Source organism: Hipposideros armiger, unplaced genomic scaffold (genome assembly GCF_001890085.2).
Source record: "Hipposideros armiger isolate ML-2016 unplaced genomic scaffold, ASM189008v1 scaffold_43, whole genome shotgun sequence".
Taxonomy (NCBI): domain Eukaryota; kingdom Metazoa; phylum Chordata; class Mammalia; order Chiroptera; family Hipposideridae; genus Hipposideros; species Hipposideros armiger.
The window spans coordinates 3,517,559-3,529,319 of NW_017731393.1; the positions used below are offsets into that span (position 1 = coordinate 3,517,559).

Below are 11,761 nucleotides of genomic sequence, written 5' to 3' on the forward strand. Positions count from 1 at the left end.
GCTGGAGGAACCATCTAAGACCTCAGACAAAGGCAGCGTGTGTTCTCCTGGCCCTGACTCCCACCTGAGAATGTGGACTCACAGAGTGGGGCACCCCAGGGAACCCCGCTTCCGGAAGATGCTCCCTGCAGAGTCCTCCCTGGGCAAAGGGCAGTGACTGTATGAAAGTGACTCCCGAACATACAGACACACACACAGACTTTGATTTGTACAATGTAGCTTTATTATTCAAACGGCCCGACAACATTCAAAGAGTTTGAAAAGGAAGAGCAGGCGTTCCTGCATCCTAACCAGCATGTTCACCGCCCAGCCGCACTGTCTGGTGGGCGAGGGGCGCAGGTCATTTGCTCTTTTACTTGAGTGTATTTCCCTCAGGACGTCTCCCCATGCCCACACAGCCCTCCCCAGTCCACAGCGAAGGCCGGGGGGTTCGCCTCCTCCTTCCTGGGTGAGGCCAGAGAGGGCGCTGGTCTGAAGGGCGCTGTGCATCCGTCCGTCTGCTGGGGCATGGGTGCCCTCGGCCTTCTCCGAGGACAGGGACCTGGAGTCGTGTGAAGCAGGCGACCAGGAGGAAAGCGCTTAGACCCCAGATGGGCTCAGAGAAAGCAGGGCTCTAGGAAGAGCAGGTGGGTCCCCTAAACTGGAGGCAAGACAGGGGGTGTCAGGGGGAGCACCCAGAACCAGCCCAGTATTTTCCTGGGGTCCTGCGACAGCACCCCACAATTCTTATCACAGGGCCCAGCTTGCACCCTGAAATGGGCATGTCCCCTACTTCCCTCTGCCTCAGTTTCCTCACCCGGCACCCACTGTCCTAGACAGACAGCGGATACAGACATCGGGCCCTTGGGGTGTTAGGCTGACCTCCCCTCTTTTCCTTCCACCATTTCCTCCTCCAACCAGCCCCCCTCCCCACTCAGGCCCCCCTTCTATTTTTCCTGGCTAAAACCTGCCACAGACACCACCACACCCGGAAAGAGATAAATAAATAAAAGAAAAACAACCTCAACTGTGAAAAGCAGTCCAAATCTGAAATTTTTCCGGCCTGAGTTAATTACACTTTAAATTGGCATGTTTACTGATCGGGGATTTCAAGTTAACAGAGACACCCCCCCCCCAACTGTTTGTACAGTAAAACTCAGCAGGCTGGCGGGCTCCCCCAGGCCTTGGCAGGCCCCGCCGCTCCCCTGCCAACAACAGAGCATAACAGAAACATCTATTTTTGAGTGTTAGAGAAAACGAAGATATCACAGATGGTGGAAGCAGCATCCTGGATGGTTTCCCGCACCCAGGCTCTGCGCACCTTCTCAGCGGTGTCCTGCCCCAGGGAAGACCAGGGGACCCTGGAAGGCAGCGCGGCCTGCTCAGGCCTCCACCGCACTGCAGCACTGCCCATGCAGGGTGTGCAGGAAGCTCTGGGCAGGGGTCAGGAGGCCCCGTTTCATTCATTCATTCATTCATTCATTCATTCATTTCATTCAGCAAATGCTGTTTGGAGCCCGGAGGCGCTACACTGAGTCAGGTGGCTTTGGCCCTAATAACAGGCTTGGCTCCCGCTATGAGCCCGTGTGCCCTGGATAAAGGCCACCTCTGCTCCAGATCCAAATGGGAGGCAACTAGCAGTCCTGACGGGCACTTACCAGCCCCACGGATGACTCCGGGGTCAGGCCAGGCGCCCCAGCTCACAGCTCACACCTCTCCAGGCAGAAGTGGTCTGGTGTGGCCACCTCTGGCACAGCCCGTGGCTCATGGCTGAGGTCAACCAAAGGCCCTGCCTGTGGGATGTGCATGCGCCGGGCACTTGTTAAGTGCTGGGTCCAGGATCCAGCATGCCTACAAAGGGGAGACAAGGGCAACAAGCGTGGCGTAGTGCCTTCCCTGGGCTAGGCTCTGCACCAGGTACAGGGGCCCCACGGTGACCAAACCAGTAACAGCCCCTGCTTCCGTGGAGCCTCCAGGCTTGGCAGGGAGACAGATCCCTGTGGATCAAAGGATCAGAGGACTGGCATCTGACCGCAGAGTGAGGCTGTGTGTGTGTGTGTGTACTGGGGTGGATCAGGGAAGGCTTCCTGTAGGAGGTGGCATTGGAGCAGACAGAGCCTTGGAGGAAAAGGGGGAGGGGCGAGCATTGCAGGTAAGGGTACAGCTTGGGCAAAGGCATGGCAATAGGTGTGGAAACAAGCACGGTAGCAGCAAGGGCACGAAGTGGGCTTTCAGATGTCCCACTGCCTCAGGATCATGCCAGGAGAATGCGCGGTCCCATTCGGGTCCTGCCGCCATAATGGCACCAAAGTCCAGCCCAGGCTGGTCATGTGGCTCTGCGTGGCTCCTGTCCTCTCCACCACCCATGCCAGGGCTTCAGGGCGAAGCTGCTTGCTCACCCAGTGGGCCTGCCCTTCCCCGGGGTCCCTCCCCACCCCCAGTCCTACACTTACCGCCGGAGGGTGGTCGGGCTGCGCATGCGTGAGCTTCCTCCATGTCACCTGGTAATGGGAAAATGATGAACGAGCCTCCGTCACGCCCTTGCTTCCCGGCCCTCCAGCCGTCTGCGCGGTGACAAATGGCCCCTCTGCCTCCGCAGGGTCTTTTCAGCGGCCTCGACTGCAGAGCCTTGGCGGCGCTTGGTGGAAATTTATGTCCATCTTCCCCGATTCTTCTTCATTTCTCTGCTTCTTCATTCCAACAGCATGCTTTTATTTATTCATTCCACAAACGTCCTCCCAGCGCCTCCTGTGAGCCTCCTCCTGGTGATAAAAAGATCCGATTCAATACATCCTCACGCGCCGAACACTTCTGTGCTGAGGTCTGTGGCCAGCTTTGAGCCAGGCATTAGCTGAACACCTACTATGAGCCGGCACTGCAGAGTTAAAGCCCTGGTTTCTAGCAGCTCTGTGCCTGGGCAGTATTGAAAATTCAGGTATTGAGGAATCTCGCTTTCTGTTCCTACGGCCCTGGGATGCTGGGTCACCCCCCAGTTTTACAAAGAAGGAAACCACCTATCTGCCAGAGGTGGGTCTCGGCCCCAAAGTTTGAGACAGCCCTCAGAAGAAAAGCCACAGCAAGGCACGCTACCCTCTTGGACCTCAGTTTTCTTACCTGTACAAGGGTGTGAGTAGAGGGCCAGGACAAGAGGGGAATAAACTCAGGGTCCCACTCAGCCCTGACATTTGGGGGTTCTTTGCACCCAAGGACCCATCAGTACTGAGTCTGTGGGGTTTCCAGGACCACGCCAGTCACTGATTCTGCAGGGAGGTGTACATGCAAGGGTAGAGTGACAACGGAGAATCGGGGGCTCTGGGGGAGTCAGGCCGTGCAGGTCCCGCCCTGCAGAGATCAGCTGGCTGGACTGAGCTCTCCGCTCTTGGTCACCAGCCATTCTGACTAGATCTGTACACAGCCAAGGTGGCAAAGACAGCCCTCAAATGTGGTAGCAAGACCCGAGTCAGTGTGGGGCTCTGCTGTTCAGATCTCTGCTGTGCCCTGGGTCCTCTGACAAAGCAGCGGCCCTCTCCCCAGGCTGGACATGAGCCAGGGGCTGTGGGGACTGCACCCAACAGAAAGCACCCCATTTTGTAGGCGACGTCACCAAAGTGAAGATGCTGGGTGGGGGTAGGGAAAACCACCATGAAAAGTATGGCAAGCTGTTGGGAAAAGCAAGCCTAACTCATCATGCAGACAGAACTTGGGGACCCACCCGACAGGCCTGCCTTCTTCTAGGGCAGCGGTTCTCAACCTGTGGGTCGCGACCCCTTTGTGGGTCAAACGACCCTTTCACAGGGGTCGCCTAAGACCATCAGAAAATAAAAAGATATTTACATTACGATTCATACCAGTAGCAAAATTACAGTTATAGAGTAGCAACGAAAATAATTTTATGGTTGGGGGTCACCACAACATGAGGAACTGTATGAAGGGGTCGTGGCATTAGGAAGGCTGAGAACCGCTGCTCTAGGGCAAAGGGGCTATTCCTAAAGCATGCGGCTTGCCGTGGGCAGAGTGGCTAAGAATGAGAAGCTTGGAGCCAGACCCCGCCCCAGCTCCCACTCGAGTGACTTTGGACGAGTTTCTGGCTCTCTGTGCCCCGTTTCCTCATCTGTAAATCAGAGCCTGCACCTCCAGGGCTGATGGGGAGCAGTGAGCAAACCCCCGAGACTGGAGATGGGACCAAGGTCAAGGCTAAAGCCCATTCAGGGCAGCTATTCTTTTGCTTCCTATCTCCCCTTGAAAGCAGTAAGGGGAAGGGAATACAGGTCCAGTCTGTCCAACAACTTCCCAATTCTAAAAACCGCACTTGTGGAATGTCTAGGAGACGCACTTGAGGGAGACAGGGCCTTCCCCAGGCAGACACCGGGAAGCGGTGTTCACCGAGTGAAACTGACCCGAGGCTGGGTACGCGCAGGCCTTGGAGATGGCCCCCACCACCGAACCTCTGGCCCAGGGGCCCTCAGCGGCTCTCATCCTGGCCGCTGCTAGGACAGACATTTTCCTCCGGCTTGTCAGATGAGAAAGGCCCTTTGTTTATTTTCTCTTCTCCTCAAACAATAGGTAAACCAGTAATTGAGCATGTAATGACATTCTGCACCGAGCAATATGGGGTCACCGTCACTGGGTCTAAAATGGGTTCGGAACATGCACACTGCCGAATGTCTGGTACCCTGGGCTGACACTGTGTCTCATGCATAATTCTCAAAGGGCGGCTAATGTACTCAACGCTTCTCCCAGCGGTGGCCTGGGAGATTTGGGGCAGGGGGCGCAGTTGGGGGGGTTGTGCTTGTGAATGCTTCCGTGTGGGGACGGTTCCACTGGAGCCATTAAATAAGGCTAACGGTGCCTCCTGCCCCCACACATATATTTAATATATTCCAAAGATGTGTCAATGCATTAACAGCAATTTTCATCTCCAAATGTCCCCATTTAGTAGTTCCATGCATAAAATATTAGCTCTGACACCATGCTCCAGCCTGTTGGAGATGGAGTTCCCCAGAGCAGCCAGCTCGGAGCGCTGTAGAATTTACTGGAAGGCTTGGGAGTGCTCAATTGGTGTCTGCAGGGCTATACTGGGGCTCATCACTCTTTTGGGGGTCCCAGGGGACCCCCTAGAAACTGGAGAGAAGAGCCCAGACCCAGCTGACCTGCCCCTGTTGCAGCAAACTTCAGACTCTCAAATGACATCCTCGAAGGGGCAGAAAAAGCTGAAACCAAACAGCTTTCAATGAACGTGAAGAATTTCTAAGAACTGGTTATCATGTTCATGTGTGCCTCACGTCTTCCTGGGTACCTCCTTTGTGCCTGGCTCTTTCCTGGGATTAACCTGGTAAGGCCCCTGCGTTTGTTAGTCAATAAACACTCAGAGCTCCTCTACTGTGGGCCTCCTGCGTCCCACAGGACAAAAAAAAACCCACCCTGAGAAATCTTACAGTTTAGGGGGAGAGAAAAAATAAGCGTTAACACCAGGTACTTTTGGATAGCAGTAAGCGAGGATGAAAATGATAACGGGGACAAAAAGTGACAGGGAGAGGCCGGTTGATCAGAGACAGCCTTGCTGAGCAACAGACATTTCCTCCCCTCCAGCACCCAGAAGCCCTACTCTGGAAAAGGGGCTCCTTGGGGGAAAAGGGGCGTGAGCAAGAGACTGTGCTGAGTGTCCCGAGAAAGGGGGACGTGGGGCGTGAGGGTGGGGGCCAAGGAAGGGAGGCCTAGATCCTGGACAGGAGGAGGCTGACAGCCACGTGCACAGATGGGGCCACCCAGGATCCAGCTCCCAAAGGAGGATGGATGGACACAAACAGGGGACATACTGTGAATCACGCGAGGAAGGGAGTGCAGGGACTGAGGGTGGCCAGGTGGGGCCTTGGGACACTAGGTGGGGCAGCCCCTCCCCACACACTGGGCACAGAGGGATCCTTGGCCCGAGTAAGCCCCAGGGAAAAGGTGTACACGGAGCTGGAGATGGCAGTCCTGCTCAGAGGGGGCTTCCTGAGGCCCAGGAGACCATGAGCAAATACCAGACTGCCAGGCTTATCCTTTGGAGGTGTTCTTGGAGTTCACCTTTCCATGACCCGGGACCTTTTTCCTCCGCCAGGTGACCCTGACGTGGTCTGGACAGGGCTGGGGCAGGGCCAGGGTGCCCAGTGAAGAGGGAAGTGTCAGGAACACGGACGTCGGGAACCACCGACTCCGGAACCAGGGAGGCCGCTCCGTGGTGCTTTGGGAATCCCTCCGGAACAGGTGGAGCTGGAAAATAACAGGCCACGTGGCCCAGGTCCTACGCCAAGTCCACGGGTCAACGACACAGGGGCTTCTGCCGCCTGGAGTCAGCACCTGAAGTGGAGGTCGTCCACGGCGGGAGTCGATACCGGGAAGAGGTTGACTGTATAATATTCATCGTGTAGAAAGTGAACACCTCACAGGCAACCTATTTCAGGTACCACAGAGCAGGGCGGACTCGAGATGGAGGCTTCTTCCTCACAGACGGCCCGGCCACCCACCTGCCCGCCCCAGGGCCCCCACGATGCGAGTCGGCACATGCTACATCCTCCTGGGGCCAGCGAGCGTGCAGGAAGCATGCGAGGCCGGATCTGATGCTGAAGAGAGGTCGACTGTGTATTGTGCGTCATAATGGATGCAAATGCACACGGGCCACCTCTCCTCAAGCACCACATGGAGCGGCCCCTTGGGCTAATCCCAAAGAGGGATATCCTGCCGCGGGGTCGCCTAGGCACTGGGATGAGATGGAAAGCAGCCGAGACACACCTCCCAGGTGCAGGCCACGCATGCGGTCCCCTTGGAGGGACGCCCTGGAGAGCGGCAGGTGCCCACTCCAATGGGGGCCCTCCGGGGAGCACTCTGATTAATGACACTGGGCGTGGAAAATAGACTGCACCCTCGTCATTCATCACACATCCAGCGAAAGCTTCATGACCAGCCTTCCCGACACACCCCACCCCTGCCTCTTCCCCAAGGTCAAGGAGCCCTCCAGGAAGCTCTCCAGGATGGATTAGGTGCTGAGGGTCAGCAGGGAGGGTGACAGATGTCATACCCGAAGCCCATGCAGTCACGTACCCTAGAGGTGGCCAGCCTCAGGCCTGGCCCTGCGCACAAGGTGTGGGTGGTAATGAAAACAGGCCATCTGTGTTATATTCGTCATTAATAAAGCGAACTCATCACAGACAACCTCTCCTCAAGTACCCAAAGTAACGCTGACCCAGGGACTGTGGCTGCCGCAGCAACGACGGGCGCCTCCCGGAGCGGCCCTGAGGGAGGATCAAACAGCACCGATGAGGGGACACAGGACAGGCGGTGCACGCCCTGCCCTGCCCAGCCCCAGCGACCAACTGTCCCTCAGCACCCGCTGGGGCAGTGACACGAAAACCCCGCCCCATTCCCACCCCCACAAGGGCTTCATCTCCAACAGGTCCTCCAAGGTGAGATTTGATACTGAGAAAAGATCAACCATGTATTATTCGAAGTCAATAAAGCGAATATAACACGGTCGATCTCCCTTCAAGTACCAGGAGAGGTGCTGAGTGGAGGCGCAGCGGCTTGGCCCAGGCCCGCGGGCCGCAGGCTGCAGTGGGTACGGACGGCTAGTGGACCAGGTGAAGTACATTAGGAACAATTACTTTCCAACTGGTCGACCACCCATCCTGTACCCCAAAGCGGAGCTGAGACTGACGTTCTTTCCCGAAGCACCACGGCCTCCGAGGCGGCCTCTCTGGTGGAATTTGATACCGAAAAGGGGTTCACCGAGCAACATTCGTCGTCCAGATGCAAAGTTGCTCGGGTAACCTCTCCCCGAGTACCATGGAGAGGCTCGGATGCTTGGACTAAGGCAGACGCTTCCGAGTGGCCGTGCTTCCAGGAGCCCCTCCCTCAGGCAGCTTGAGCACCAGGCACTCGGGGCCGGGAACTTTTCCCTCTACAAGGATCCCCAGTCACCAATGCCAACACCCCATCACGTCCCCAGAATGAGGCGAACCTAGGGACCCTGACCAGAAGTCAAGCGGGAGACCCCGGTGGGATCTTATACTGAAAAGTGGGTGCCCATGCTTGGACACAATGGCCAAGGTGCACTCCCCACGAGAGCTCACCGACACCTGAAATGCCCCATCTGCCCAGAGCTCCTCTCTAGGAGCTATCGGAGTGGAGCAGACCCTGCAGCAGAGGCGGCCGAGACAAAACCCTGCTGCTGCCCAACTCTTCATCCCAGACCCCAGAGAGGGGCACCTCCGGGGCCCCCACACAGGCACAGAGCCTCCGTCCGGAAGATGCTGCCTCTGGAAGGAGCTCAGTGGGGTCCTGTATGTGACACTAACGCCCAGAGCTGCACTCTCCATGGTCCCACCAACACGCTTCTAGCCCCACACAGGTACAGAGGTGTCACCACCCAAGCATCGTTCAAAGGGTCATTTAACACAAAAAACTGGTAGGCCATTCGATTAGCTTCATAAACAAAGCCAGCGAAACACCAAACATAAAGGGGGAGAAAACATCGCTGGAACTGCAGATGACCTCTCTTCCAAGAGAAAGACGCAGCCCCGAAATGAGAGCCCCCACCTTTCCCAGAGTTGACATCACATCCAGAATGTGTCCCAAATAGTGGGCCGGCCCGTGAGGCTTGGGGAGCAGATGATAGATGCCACAAGCAGAGGCTGGATTCTGTGCCCAACACTCATTTCCCGAGCTTTGGAATGGGACCAACTGCAGAATCCTTTCCCTGACGTTGGCATGCGCTCAGAGAGCCCTCTTGCTACAACTGCAGCAAGAGGCCAGCCGTCTAAGGTCTGTCCTAAAGAAAGAAACCACGGTGGACATCTTCCCTTCGGGAGCCACGGATACTGACCTGCCATGCGGGCTCTCTCCCCGAGCTGCCATCGCATCACCTCCAGAAGTGCTCATGAGAACGGGCTGGACAGCGCCGGCTAGTGGACCAGATGACATACATCACCAACACAGTCAGGGCATGTCCTAGGGCCACCCCCATGCACCTACCCTGGGGAGGGCTCCCCCTGCTGGCCACCTCCTGAGGGTGGCATGGCTTCTGGAAGTCCTCCAAGTCAGCGGCTGACCTGGAAAGAGACCCACCATGCAGCGTTCATGCCAGCCAAGAACAAGCTCTCTTCACACCCCAGGCCATGATTTCAATCCCAGAAGCACCAACCCCAAGACTACCTCCCAAACAAGGCTCAGCCTCTATGACCAAGTGACATGTGCACCAATGAGGAGCATGTCCTTGGGGTCAGCATGGCTCTCTGAGAGGTGCCAACACTGGGTCCAAAGAAGGATAACAGCTGGGAATGTCCTAGCCGCCCTGTGTGTTCAACACCAGTGCTGGACGCAGCTGTCCTGGAGGCCCAGACCCCACTGACCTAGGCTGTCTGTCTCACTTGGGATCAGCGTGCCACCCAGAACCCCAGGGGATGGAGGGATACCAAGAGAGAGCCGACCAAGTGATGCACGCCACCCAGATGGCACACGCTCTGGTCCAGTGCACCCACTTGACCAGTGTGTCACCCCTGAAGTCAGAATGCCCATCCCAGAAGCACTCTGGGAAGATTTGGGACAGAAACAGAATGTCAGCAGCAGTAAAGGACAGTGGGCTCTGACCCCATGTTCCTACTGACCCATCGACTCCACTCCAAACACATACGGATTCAACCATCTTAATGAGAACTGTGCCAACACTGATTTTCATAAAAATGTGTTTTTCAGAGTGAATTCCATTACACTAATCCAATTCCCTGTTTAGCTTTCCTGACTGTGCTGTTGGGCTGTTTTCATTTCTTTTATTTCCCTTGTTATTTTCCCAAAATCATTTTCATTAGAATCAATTCTTTTCCATTTAAAAATCTGAATGCAGATTTGATTTCTCCATGTGCTTTTGTCTACATCAAATATCTCCGTTCGGAGCTGCTGCCACCGTCAATTTCCTCCTGCGGCCACCATGTCTACAGCTTTCTATTTCCCCAGGTCAAATGTGGCCGCTGAAATGCTGTCAGAAAAATTGGATTCTTCTGCCAATTTGTAGGCAATTGAACATGTTTTACTCTGTGCCATTTCAGTTGTTTTTAGTTTTACTTTGTGTTGATTATTTTTATCACTATAATTTAATACAAATGGGATGGAATACTAATAGATTCTATTCATTTCATAACCCATGAGAAAATTGAGAACGCTGTTTGGCAGGGGATAGAAAGAGAGAGAAAGAGGCAGGGAGAGAGAGGAGTGAGAGAGGGGAAAAGTCACAAAGATAAAGAACACAAGAGGGGTTTCTGAGAGAGGCAGAGAGAGAAACAGAATGAGAAGCTGCAGCCTTTCAAACGGTGGAGTGTAACTTTTTTTTCCTTACCCACAAGGTCAAAATACCTTCGGAGAAACAGTGGCAGAGGTCTTTCAGATCAATGGTCAAAACGGTGGTGTAAAGAGGGTCCCTGGTCATAAGTGAAGCAGGTTCAGCATCGACGCCGTCCTCACACACCCCAGGTGAGCTGCACCATGAATCGAGCTGGTGTCCTCTGGTCACCCTCCGTTCTCATCCACTGGAGGTGCAGACACCCACCTACACCATCCGGTCTTGTTCATGGGAGAGGCAGAGACCCTGAGCTTGCCACCGGGTCCCGGAAGCCATCCCAGCAAGATTTGATACTCAAACAAAAGTTGCCTTTGTGTGATTCAACATAAACAAAGCGAATTCACCAAGGGCAACCTCTGCTCAAGGCTCAAACGTCAGCACGGGCGAGACCACCTAGGCACCTCTTCACCGAAGGCAGCACTGCCTCCAGGGTCTGGCTGTGTGCCCCTCACCCCAACTGGTGCTGACACCAATTCCTCTGTCTCTGCAGAGGCTGGCACTATATCCCAGGAACCCCCCACATGTAAGTGGAACATGATTTGTCATGAGAGAGTACCATGCACAGCTCAAATGGCACGAGGGACCATCCCCTGAGCTGGCGTCAGCCAGACATGGGTAGTGGTGAGGCCATGAGCACATGCACCGCAAATTGGGTGTCTTACCCTAGAAGGACAGACACTGAGGTCCTACCCCAAAGCTAGGCTCGCCTTCAGGAAGTCCCGAGTTGGGATTTCGAGAAGAGAGTGGCTGTTTCACATTCTCCGAAAGTACTGTGACCACAGAGGGTCCACCGAGCTCCAAACCTGCAGGGCCCCTGATTAGAAGACCAGTGACTCCTCCTCGAGGGCGAGCGGACCATGTCGTCGGGAAGGCACAGGGTCACTTCCATCCTTCATTAACTCTTCTTCCCGGGAGGCTTCCAGGAGGGCATTCAATAAGGAAAATACGTCAGCCAGCCGTTTGCTCATTCATTCAACAGCACAGCTACTGTGCAGTAGACAAAACAGACAAAAGACTGCTCTCAGGGAGCTTGCATTCTACTGGGCGAGAGGACGATAAAGGAAGGTCTGTGATGTAATGACAATAGTAAACATTGGGCCGGCCGAGTGGCGCGTTGGTTAAGAGTTGGCTTGGGAATGTGAGCTCTGAGCAGCAGGGCCGCGGATTCGGATCCAACATGAGGGCCAGTGACGCTGCGCCCCCTACAGCTAAGATGGTGAACAACAGCTCCACCTGGAGCTGGGCTGCCAGGAATCGCCAGCGACGGCGTAGGCTGCAGTGGGCTGCCGTGAGCGGCCGTCCAATGGCTGGCAAGCGACTGCCTCACCCGGGAAGAGCGCAATGATAACATGGGCCAGTGAAGCGACGTCCTCCACAACTAGACTGAAGAACAAAAGGACGGCACCTTGTCTG

The 11,761-nt window shown here is 55.4% G+C and overlaps 2 long non-coding RNA genes across 2 annotated transcripts; both read right to left on the reverse strand.

Annotated features, from left to right (window-relative positions):
- Window positions 1-214: 214 nt before the first annotated feature.
- On the reverse strand, window positions 215-3,776 carry LOC109380981 (uncharacterized). Its single transcript, XR_002123593.1, has 3 exons — window positions 2,433-3,776; window positions 1,638-1,830; window positions 215-640 (listed from the first exon to the last, which is right to left on the reverse strand). It is a non-coding gene; the product is annotated as an uncharacterized LOC109380981 (long non-coding RNA).
- A 104-nt stretch (window positions 3,777-3,880) lies between these two features.
- Window positions 3,881-11,489, reverse strand: LOC109380982 (uncharacterized). Its single transcript, XR_002123594.1, has 3 exons — window positions 8,840-11,489; window positions 7,060-7,250; window positions 3,881-6,412 (listed from the first exon to the last, which is right to left on the reverse strand). It is a non-coding gene; the product is annotated as an uncharacterized LOC109380982 (long non-coding RNA).
- Between the last annotated feature and the right edge of the window lie 272 nt (window positions 11,490-11,761).